At 43.0% G+C, this 12292-nt stretch overlaps 1 protein-coding gene and 1 pseudogene across 2 annotated transcripts in view; one reads left to right on the top strand and one right to left on the bottom strand.

Annotated features, from left to right (window-relative positions):
* The window catches only part of FRMPD4 (FERM and PDZ domain containing 4), a 552472-nt gene that overhangs the window by 43242 nt on the left and 496938 nt on the right, over nt 1-12292 (top strand). The gene's annotated exons all lie outside the window — the stretch shown is intronic.
* LOC112812792 (NADH dehydrogenase [ubiquinone] 1 alpha subcomplex subunit 3 pseudogene) lies at nt 8701-9017 on the bottom strand (annotated as a pseudogene).

Raw genomic sequence — 12292 nt, 5'->3', positions numbered from 1 at the left:
AAAACATACCACAGCTTTAGGAAACAGGAATAAAAATCCTGAACATCAAACAAATGCACATTTGGAAGCAGCCTTTTGAAAAATAGTTGCCTGACTAGACCTACAGAGATGGCCCTGAGTGTCCTGCGCATTCCTACACTGCGTAGGACACTATCACTGAGTTTGATTTCAAAGTTCAAGTCATTGTCTCCAGGGGCCGCTCACATACTGAAAGGGATAAATACCCCCACTACATGCTCGGCCTTGAAACAAATTGTAATGAAAACCGTCACCCGTAGCTACAAAAAAATTAAAGTAAGAGTTCTGCCAATCCATTTTCCCTCCGTAAGCCATCAAGGGCACCAACATCGCACATTTCCCCCAGTCAATGCTCATGTAAAAACTAAGGTTTCTGTTATATAAGGATGTCTCATGGCAAATGGGTGAGGCAACACGCAATTCCTCAGCTCCTACTTCAAAGGACTCATTCAAGTTTTAGGTAAAGGATGGGCGTAGTCCCCATGGAAGCTGTTATTGACCATGGATGAGCAAAAGACTCCCATGTGGAGATTTTTTTTTTAAGATTTTATTTATTTATTTGACACAGAGAGAGATAGTGAGAGAGAGAGCACAAGCAGGGGGAGTGGCAGGCAGAGGGAGAGGGAGAAGCAGACTCCCCGCTGAAGAAGGAGCCCGATGCGGGGCTCGATCCCAGGACCCTGGGATCATGACCCGAGCTAAAGGCAGACACCTAACCAACTGAGCCACCCAGGCTCAGTGTGGAGATTTTATAGAGTATAGGTGCCCAGGCGTCACCTGACAGACACCAAATCAGAATTCTGGGGATGGTGTTCTGACATGGGTACAAAATTAACCTCCAACAAGTGAATCTCATTAAGAATTAGTGGAGCAAGATGAAACCAAGAACCTTCTCTTGCACCATTAGACCTCATGCCAGGGCTGACTCTTGCAACAGTCCTGCCACACCTGTAATCACCCATCCTCCCCACCCCCATCTTTTTTTCCCCCCTCGGCTCACTCCCTCTCACAATTGCTGGAATGGGAAATACCCCAAAGGGGCAACCTGTTCACTGATTCATTTTTAAAATGTCATTGCAGGGGCGCCTGGGTGGCTCAGCTGGTTGAGTGTCCCACTCTTGATTTCGGCTCAGGTCATGATCTCAGGATCATCAGATCCAGCCCTGATTCAGGCGCCACACTCAGCGGGGAGTCTGCTTCACTCCCTCTCCCTCTGCCCTCGCTGCTCCCAACTCCTGTGTGTGTGTGCTCTCTCTCTCTCAAAGAAACAAATCTTTTTTAAATTATTTTTTTAAGATTTTTTTTATGTATTCATTCGAGACACAGAGATACAGAGAGAGAGAGAGAGAGAGAGAGAGAGAGAGAGAGAGCACGAGCAGGGGAAGAGGCAGAGGGAGAAGCAGACTCCCCGCTGAGCCAGGAGCCGGACATGGGGCTCGATCCCAGGACCCTGGGATCATGACTCGAGCCAAAGGCAGATGCTTAACCATCTGAGCCACCCAGGCGCCCCAAACAAATCTTTTTTTAAAAAAATAAAAAAAAAATATGGGGCACCTGGGTGGCTCAGTTGGTTAAGCGACTGCCTTCGGCTCAGGTCATGATCCTGGAGTCCCGGGATCGAGTCCCGCATCGGGCTCCCTGCTCGGCGGGGAGTCTGCTTCTCCCTCTGACCCTCCTCCCTCTCATGTGCTCTCTCTCTCTCTCTCTCATTCTCTCTCTCTCAAATAAATAAATAAGTAAAATCTTTAAAAAATAAAAATAAAAAAAAAATAAAATGTCATTGCAAATGTAAGCAATTCTGGCCTCCATAAGTAACAAAGGGGAAAAATGGAGTGCTAATGGTGGTGATAGTTTAAGGAACTCAAGTTTATTCCCAGGGGCTCCATTTATCAAATCCCACTATAACTTTATTGCATATTCACCAGAAATCATTACATTTTGGTAGTTTTTGAATTACATTACCCCTGGTCATAAAATTCCCTCTAATAAGAAATCACGGCTGTCAAGTCCAATCTGATTAAAGGGAATGACAGATGATCTGCAGAGTTGCAGATGATGTTTTTGGCTACCCATTACTTCACATTTGAAAGATGATTAATTGATTATAAAAGGAAACCCATAGGTACAATTACAGGGCCCCACACCATAAATAATTTTAAAGGCGAGTAATCTGTATTTTTTGTGTCTTTTATTGTTTGCATACAGTTCCTTGCATTGCCTCTACCCCAAGGCATTTCAACTCTGTACTTCATGTAAAACACCTGTTAAAAATCTCACCAGCGGGGCGCCTGGGTGACTCAGATGGTTAAGCCTCTGCCTTTGGCTCAGGTCATGATCCCAGGGTCCTGGGATCGAGTCCCACATCCAGCTCCCTGCTCAGCGGAGAGCCTGCTTCTCCCTCTCCCTCTGCACCTCCCCCTGCTCATGCTCTCTCTATCTCTCTGTCTCAAATGAATAAATAAAAAAAAAATCTTAAAAAAAAAATCTCACCAGCAATGCACACCATGATCATAAGACTAGAATTAGAGTCCTCCCTGCTAATATCTAGAATGCCTGTGTCTCGTGAAGCATGGCATTCTCTTCAAACAAGAAAGCAGGGGTAGTCTGTTCTTCCTTCCTACTGTCATACTTTTATAGTACTTGCGAGTGGCTGGGATCTTTGGTTTTAAAAAATGGCTCCATATAATAATTATTAATTTTTAAATGGAATCTCCCAGGGCCTCCTGGCTGGCTTAGTCGGTAGAGCATGTGACTCTTGATCTTGGGGTTGTGAATTTGAACCCCACGTTGGGTGTAGAGATTACTTAAAAATAGCAATCTTTAAATGGAATCTCCCAAAGTGCTTGTTGGTGCTGTTTTCTATTTTACTTACTATATGTCATGTGACAATACAACAGTATCCCAAAGAAAGGACTTAAATAATTTTTGGTGATGACAGCCATAGTATATTTTGATACCTTGGCTATTCAAAATTGGTAACAGTGACTTCCTAACAACAAAATACTAAAGAAAGCCGAGGCTCAAATGTGTCTTTGGTATGTGACATGATGATAGAAAGAGAATTTCATTAAGAGGAAAATAAATAATGATGTTTCTCTTCATAGAATGAAAACTGGGCTGTGAATTCTCTCTTTTTTTAAGATTTTTTATTTATTTATTAGAGAGAGAACGAGCACAAGGGGGGACAGGGGAAAGGGAGAAGCAGACTCCCCACTGAGCCGGGAGCCTGACGTGGGGCTTGATGCCAGGGCCTGAGCCGAAGGCAGACGTTTAACTGACTGAGCCACCCAAGCGCCCCTGGGCCGTGAATTCTGGGAAGGAAATAAAACTATGTTATAACTGTCTTTTTATATGGAATTTTCCCACTCTCTCTACTTGCACCATTGCACAGTATCTTTTTTCTCCAACAGTATCTTTTTCTCCACCTATTTTTTGGGAGAAAACTATATCCACAAGCGTGTCAATACATCTTCATATTTTCCCTGTAATCTTTCATGTGTATCTCCTCAAAGACCGTGCACAGCAGTGAGTATAGGGAGCTAAAGTAAGGAGTTTCTATGAGGGGCATCTAGAAAATCTGAATACATCTTACCTGTATATGAAAATGCAGCATAATTTTCTCTCCTCTGATTATTGAAAGAAGATAATAGAGTGGAAAAGGTGGCAGTTATGTAAGTAAATAGGTTTTTTGGAGGAACTATTTTGGAAGACACTGGCCACCTGATCATAAACAAGTGGTATACCCAGGTCCTTATGCCTTGAATGCACTTGCCCATGTGCCACCATTCCTATTTGTCCTTCTCAACCAGATTCCATTGTTTTTGATGAGGCCTTCCCTACTCCTCCCTGTCCCTTCATAAAGTTTTTACATTATCGACTGTATCATACTGTATTTTAGTTGTCTCCAAGTCAGTCTTCTCTAAACAAGTGGATGAAATTTACTTTTGCTTCCACAGAAAAACTAAAAACCAAAAGTTGGTTCTTTGAAAACATTGATAAAATCAATAAGCCTCTAGCTAGGCTAACTAAGGAAAAAAGAGAGAAGACGCAAATTACCAATGTCAGAATTGAAAGAGGGCACATCACTACAGATCCCGTGGACATTTAAAAAATAATAAAAAAATATTATGAAAACCTCGGTGCTTACAGATATGAAATGGACCAATTCCTTGAAGGATACAATCTGCCAAATCTCACACAAGAAGAAATAATCTGAATAGGCCTATAACTATTTTTTAAATTTTTATTTATTTATTTATTTGAGAGAGAGAGAACGAGAGAGCATGAGCACGCATGCTTGAGTCGGGGAGGGGCAGAGGGAGAGAGAAAATTTCAAGCGGACTCTGTACTGAGCATGGAGCCAGACGTGGGGCTTGATCTCATGACCTTGAGATCATGACCTGAGCCCAAATCAAGAGTCGGGTGCTTAACCGACTGAGCCACCCTGTGCCCCTAAATAGGCCTATAACTATTAAAGACATTGAATCAATAATTAATAACCTTCCTAAATAGGGAGGACCAGGTCCAGATGAATGGTGAGTTCTACTACCAAACATTTAAGGAAGAAATGATACCAATTCTCTACAATCTCTTCCCGAAGATAGAAGCAGAGGGAATACTTCCTGTTTCTGAGGCCAACATTACCCTAATATAAAAATCAGAACAGAAAAAGAAAACACAAAAACAAACAAAAAAACAGACAAAGACATTATAAGAAAACTACAGGCCAATAACTCTCATGAACACAGATGCAAAAATCCTCAACAAAATATCAGGAAATTGAAACTAACAATGTATAAAAAGAATTATATACCATGACCAAGTGGGATTTACCCCAGGTAAGCAAGGCTGCGTCAGTGTTTGAAAATTAGTGTAATCAATCACATCAATAGGCTAAAAAAGAAAAATCACATGATTGTTTCAATAGATTGAGAAGAAGCATTTAACAAAAACCAATACCCATTTATATGGGAACTCTCCATACCTTCCGTTCAATTTTGCTGTGAACTGAAAACTACTCTAAAAACTAAAGGTTATTGGGGTGCCTGGGTGGCTCAGTGGGATTGAGAATCGCATCTCAGTGGGGAGTCTGCTTGGAGATTCTTTCCCTCTGTCCCTCCTGTGAGTCAGGCACGCGTGGGCAGTGCTTGCTCTCTCTTCCTCTCTCTCTCAAATAAATAAATAAATGTTAAAAAAAAAATAAAGCCATGTCTTATTTAAAAAGTAAAAAAAATTAAAAATAAAGGCTATTAAAAATCAATTAAATCACCAATTGCTTATGAATCAACTCTTTCTTTATGAGAGAGCTTTCCCTTCAAGGCATTATGCGTCTTCTTTGGGTTTGGTTTGAATGAGCTGTCTCTTCTCTGCTGGTTGAATCGACTTTATCACATTTTGAAACACAACCAAAATTTCTGGGCACATTCTTCCAACTGGAGCTCAGAGCCCTGTGGTGGCACTGCAGCGACTGGCCTCCACGCCCCTGGATACCATGTGACCTGGACATCCACGATGATTTAATTAAGTTGCCTTTGTTATTTCTGTGCTGGTATAGAGGAGAGGCAGTATTCTTTAGGTACCAACAGGCGTTTTGCAGCTCTGCACGTAGCAAGCTGTTGGTGTGGGTGGCTGATAAGTGGGGAGCGTGTGCAAAGTTGGCAGCAGCACTGCACACTAAAGCAGGGTCTGATGTGGTGGGAGGAAGGGAATTGTGAATTTTGCACGATCGCTTCTCCTTCACTTGTCAGTCAGGCATGACAGAGGATGATCCGCCTTGTCATCTGTTTCCCCTACCTCTAAAGAGGACCATTTGGGTGCATCTGCAGTAAGTGTTTCCAAGTTGAACTAGGCGTGTGCCAAATGTTGAACGGTGATCCCCCAACTTTAGCGTCCATCCGAATCACCTGGAGTGCTTCTTATAATTGGATCCTGGGCCCATCCCCAGAGCGTCTGATTCATTAGTTTTGGGTTAGGCCTGAGAATTTGCATTTTTAACAAGTTTCCACACGATGCCAATGCTGCTAGTCTAGGGACTACAGCTTAAGAACTTCTTCTCCATGGGGCACCCGGCTGGCTCAGTCAGAGGAGCGTGCGCCTCTTGATCTTGGGGTTGTGGGTTCGAGCCCCATGTTGGGTGTAGAGATTACTTAAAAGAGTAAAATCTAAAAAAAAAAAAAAAAAAAGAACTGCTCTAGAAAAGGGTTCACCTTCTTCTGAGGAAGAACTCAGTAGAAGGTGTTAAGACACCATAAAGTAGCATATATGTTTATCTGACTTTTTATTAGTGGATACATAGCTGAGAACATTTTGTCTTGAAAGAAAATATAATGAGTGTTCCAGATTTAAAAAAGAGTGTGTGTCTGTCAAATAAATTAAAAAAAAAATCTTAAAAAAAATGTGCATCTTCCTTTTAAGGCACTGGCAAAAATGGTACAAAATGAGAACAAAGAGCCAGCAGAAGGTGGAGAGCAATGTCAAATATGACAAATGGGAACTTTTGGTGCCTGGTTCCCAAATCAGTTCTTATGTTTTTCACCTATTCGTTTGTCTCTGGATTGCTAGATGGTTTTCTCAGTTGAGCTATGGATTCTATGCAACACATGGACTCTATGCAACACATAATAAGCTTCTAGAATAAATCTATTAACTTCAAAAACTTTGTCATTTTCTTTCTTTTTTCTTTTTTAAGATTTCATTTTTAAGTAATCGCTACACCCAATGTAGGGCTCAAACCTGCAACCCCGAGATCAAGAATTGCATGCTCTACCGGCTGAGCCAGCCAGGCGCCCCTGTCATTTTCTGACTATGGCTTGATGACCCTCTTGAATTGTTGGTAACTAATCCCTTTTTTTCCTGCAGAATATTATCAAACATTCCTTTAATGTCAAAAATATCTAGGTGCTGTACATTCAGTTACTGCAACGAACATCCCTGCCTTTAGGGCCCCGGGCCAGTGTGAAATAGCAGGGGAAAGAGTAATTGCCAGGGGATTTATGCTAATTGGATAATTTGAAAAGTGTTTGTGTCTTTGGTAAAAGGCTAACCAATAGAGGCAGGTGAGATCTATATTTCTTTTTTCCATAACCCGGCATGTGGGTGGTATGTTATAGTGAAAGCAAGTCTCAGATCAGGGTTCGTATAGATGTTAATTAGTGAGCTGGCAAAAAAAGAAAGGAAAAGAAAAAAAGAACAGATTTGCTACCTCTTCCTTGTGAGGTTAGCGACATCCCTGCACAGTACCTGCCTGAAGAGTCCGCTTGGAAACAGACCTGGTGTCAGGTGTGTGGCCAACCGGGCACCGAGTCCTCTGTCCAGTGGGTAGTGGGTGAGGGTGAGGGGTGGGCGCAAGACCAGATGGTCTGGCAGAAATGAGAGTACGCTCCCACACGGCTGTTCGGCTGCTGGTTTTGCCCACTTCCGGTTCTTGTCTCATGCAGGGGCAGTAGGGTCTGCTATCGTATTTCTGCAGTACCACTTCTTCGAGAACGAGGTCTGACACCCCTTATGCTGATGAACGAGCCCCTGGTGTGGATTTAGATAACACAGTTGAAGTGTGGATTCCTGATTAGGGGCTCTTAATTCTGACCTAATTAGCTTTAGGATATGGGTTAAAATTAACTTAGGTACCCATATACATACCACCTTTGTGTTCCAGTTATAAAAGAAAGCTAGAATAGGTGAGGCATGCAGTTCTACAGGGGAACCGCAGAGAGATTTAAAACAATTTGGGGATGGCTGCCCCAGTATCAAGCGTACATGTTATAGGTGTTGGAGGTAAAGAAGTCTGGGGACTCTTCGTGGTTACTGAAGTATCATTATATAAAATCTGGATGTTCTGTGTATGATTTAAGTTAGTATTTAAGAAAATGTTATAAAAGCCATCTTTTTAAAAAAGATTTTATTTATTTATTGGAGAGAGAGAGAGTGAATGGGAGGGAGAAGGAGAGAGAATCTGAAGCAGACTCCTCACTGAGCACAGAGCTCAACGTGGGGTTCAATCCCACGACCACGAGACCGTGACCTGAGCAGAAACCAAGAGTCGGACACTCAACTGGCTGAGCCACTCAGGCGCCCTAAGAAGTAGTCTTAGTGTTTTCTATTTTTTTTTTAACTAAATGCTGCCCCCAGCATGGGGCTCAAACTCACGACCCTGAGTTCAAGAGTCATATGCTCTACTGACTGAGCCAGCCAGGTGCCCCAATTTTAGTGTTTTTTTAATTCCATCTTGAAGACCCAGGATTTTAGATTCTTTAAGGAAAAAAAAAGAGCTAACGAGAGCAAAGCCACGCTGAAGAAGCCGGATGGATCTTTTTCAGAGGGAATACTGTTTCTTTTCACACTTTCCTGTTCCGAGCATAGCACTTGGATAGTGCTGATAGCAAGCCCTGCATTTAATCCTTGAAAACAATGACAACATCAAATGAAGTTCCCAATGCTGGCTTTCCCCTTTATCTGAGATCATTTAATTTGCCAAATAACTTGCATGAAAGACTGAGGCTGCAAGGTTAATAGAAGTCATGTTGCCTTTGGCTTAATTCTGTCCTTTCTCTTCATGCCGTTTGATGGGCAGCTCCAACTTTTGAATTCAATGTCATGACCACATATATGTGTCTGTGTGTCTATATACATACCTGTGTGTTTGTGAAATACTGTATAGATTTTCTGTTTTTTTTGGGGGGGGTCACTTTTCGCATTTTATTGGCTCAGGGGAGGGGCCTCCTCCATGTCACCGGGGGTGCTCACAAGTTCTTCAGCCACTCCAAGCTTGGGCCCTGGGGGTCCTGGGGGTGGCTGGGCACGTCGGGCATGTTCCCATCATCTCGGAGGGGCACTGGATAGTTGTAGGGCGTGGCCTGGTTGCTCATGGTGGCGTATTTGGTGAAGGGGCTGAGGGTGGGCAGAATTAGAGCGAGGCCCCCGATGGTGAAGGACGCAACCAGCACCGGCTCCTTGGCCCAGGCATCCTTGAGGAAGGTGGCGAGTCTCCCGGCCATCTTGGTCGCAGCCAATTTTCTGGTTTTTAAAAAACACTGACTATACAGGCAGGTGAGTCAAAATTAAAATGAACTTGGAGAAGTGATTTATTTATTTCACCTAATTTTAAATTTTATTTTATCTCAAACTCTCAAATTTACTGGCTGGTTGTCTGGGAGTGCACTAATGTATAAATATCAATCCAGATAGTAGGCTATTGGGACAGTGGGATTGTTTTGGGGTCCAAAAGACTACCTGCATGGAGGCACCCAGCTAGCTCAGTCAGTAGAACATGCGACTCTTGATCCCAGAGTTGTGAGTTCAAGTCCACTCTGAGCATGGAGCCTACTTTAAAAAAAAAAAAAAGAAGGGCAAAAGACCACCCACGTGTTTGGTAATTTTCTAGAAGGACTCCTGGGGACTCAGCATAGAGTCGTGTGTATAGTTTTATTTATTTACTTATTACTGCTCCACAGCAAGGATGCGCATTGGAACCAGGGAGGGGAAAAGGCACAGGCAGGGTCTGGAAAAATCCATGCACGAGCTTCTCTCGCTGTCCCTGAATGAGGCCACACAGAGTGCTCTCTCCCCCAGCAGGACAATGCTCACGTCCTGATGGTATTTCTGCCTTTTGGGAAAGGCCATCTGAGACTCAGTGCCTAGGGGTTTTATTGGTGTTTGGTCACACCATCACAAGGTCCGGCCACTATTACTGAAATTCAGGATTCCCCCAAGGAAAGCAGGTGTTTCGAGCCCCAGGTGGGCAAAACAACCTGTTAGCATAGGGAACTTCTCTGAAACTGAGATCCCAGAAGCCAGCCAGGGGCCACTCCTGCAAGCTGACCTGCCTTAAGATAACAAACAGCTCAGGCCAATTAGGTTAACCCTTTCCTGCAGAGATGTATACTTGTTAAAAATGCTATGTTGGGGCGCCTGGGTGGCTCAGTCGTTAAGCGTCTGCCTTCGGCTCAGGTCATGGTCCCAGGATCCTGGGATCGAGCCCCGCATCGGGCGCCCTGCTCAGTGAGAAGCCTGCTTCTCCCTCTCCCACTCCCCCTGCTTGCGTTCCCTCTCTCACTGTGTCTCTCTGTCAAATAAATAAATACAATCTTTAAAAAAATAAAAAATAAAAATGCTATATTATTTTTTGTGTAACAATCTATAAATCTATCTATAGATTTATAGATCTATAATCTATAATGTATATTTCAATCTATAAATGTATATTTATCTATATTTTAGATAAAAACAATCTATAAATAATCTATAAATACATTTATAGATTATTATATATAATATATATATTATATATAATATATATAATAATATGGATTTTATATATATATAAATGTATCAGACCATCAGCATCTTGAGGGCAGATGTCACAGCTTATTTATCCGTATTTCTCTGGCACCCGGCATGACAGATAGACCTGAAGAGAAACATAAAGATTGTTTCTGGAAACATTCTAGAAATGTTCTGGAAACATGAATGAATGCATCAGTGGAAAGTGGGGTTTTAGTCCTGTGTGTAAACTAAAAGTTGGATATTTGTTAGATTATAATTTAACTGTGAGTATAATTTAGAGCCGATAAAATTCGTATTTTCTGCACAGGATTCTGGCAGTCTGGCCACAGTAATCTGAATGTGACCTCATTTCTAGATTCTCCAAGCTAACTGCTAAATACTTAGCATGTTGTGTATTTTCTGACTTCCGAGCAGGTTGTGTAGCGCTGGTCACAGACATCACTGAGGGCGAGGATGGGGGTGGTGCTTTTGTGGGTCACAGGGCTGCCTGCTTTGGCCTGGGCCCTGTCGCCCTCACATTCATCCTCCGGTTTTGGTTTTGGACGGAGCAAACGCTTATCACAGGATGAGCTTCCATTTAGGGCACAATATCACAGTAATCACATCAGTGATGAGAAAAGGAAATAGAAGAGGATGTGGCCGTTTACCCGCCGCGTCTGGACCAGTGGATGCTCTGGATTGTTTGCAGGAGCCTGAATCAGATTTAGTACAGACTTCTCATCCAGAACCTCTGTTGCTGCAGAAAGAAGCTATGTGCATGTGTGCGTGTGCACGCACACGTCTGTGTACACAAACATATATAAAAAGGAGCATGGAAGTGTGTGGCCACTTAAGGATAGAGTACAGGGGCACCTGGGTGGCTCAGTCGTTAAGCGTCTGCCTTCAGCTCGGGTCATGGTCCCAGGGTCCTGGGATCGAGCCCCACATCGCGCTCCCTGCTCGGCGGGAAGCCTGCTTCTCCCTCTCCCACTCCCCCTGCTTGTGTTCCCTCTCTCGCTGTGTCTCTCTCTGTCAAATAAATAAATAAAATCTTTAAAAAAAAAAAAAAGGATAGAGTACAAATTGTTTATGAAACAGAGCCTCTGAATAGAAAATAAGCAGACATTTGAATCTGTGTTTCTTTCTTTCCCTTTTTAAATTTAACTATCTAGGGGCACCTGGGTGGCTCAGTTGGTTAAGCATCTGCCTTCCGCCCAGGTCATGATCTCGGCATCCTGGGATCGAGCCAGCCCTGCCGGGCTCCCTGCTCAGCGGGGAGTCTGCTTCTTCCTCTCCCTCTGCCCCTCCCCTTCATTTGTGCTCACTCTCTCTCTTAAGTAAATAAATAAAATCTTTGAAAAAATAAATTTAACTGTCTAGAATGCAAAGAGAAACACCCTTAAAATTGAATTGAATTGTTACAAAAGTTAGGAGCCTCTTTAACTTTCTACGAACTGTCCTTACAGATATGTAAGAAACACTATTATCGAGCCCCATCATGAAATGGAATATTCTAGTGTTAAAAGGTAAACCGAGGCACATTAAAAATCAGTTCAAATTGGGTAGTACCAAACTGGAAGTGATTAGGAACAGTCCTTGACAGAAGCCAGGGGAAGGAATTATATAGAGAAAGTGTGGAAGCAAAGAGAGGAAATTACTATTATTTTTTTTTTTTTAAGAAAGGAGATTATCGATTGGCTATCGCTTCAAGCCTAGTTGGCTGTTTGTGATCGGTTGTCCTTAGGTACTGATTTCATGACGCAGAGGCTTAGAGTTTGGTTTGTTGACATTAGAGCCACCTCACCTTAATGGCCTCCTTGTTTCATTAATTTTTTAAAAAGATTTTATTTATTTATTTGACAGCGAGAGAGGGAACACAAGCAGGGGGAGTGGGAGAGGGAGAAGCAGGCTTCCCGCCAAGCAGGGAGCCTGATGCGGGGCTTGATCCCAGGACCCTGGGATCACGACCCGAGCGGAAGGCAGACGCCCAGCGACTGAGCCACCCAGGTGCCCC

This window comes from Callorhinus ursinus, unplaced genomic scaffold (genome assembly GCF_003265705.2).
Source record: "Callorhinus ursinus isolate GAN/ISIS: 27379988/994484 unplaced genomic scaffold, GSC_fseal_2.0 scaffold16, whole genome shotgun sequence".
Taxonomy (NCBI): domain Eukaryota; kingdom Metazoa; phylum Chordata; class Mammalia; order Carnivora; family Otariidae; genus Callorhinus; species Callorhinus ursinus.
The sequence above is the reverse complement of the archived record's forward strand: the minus strand, read 5'-3'. Positions and strand labels throughout refer to the sequence as shown.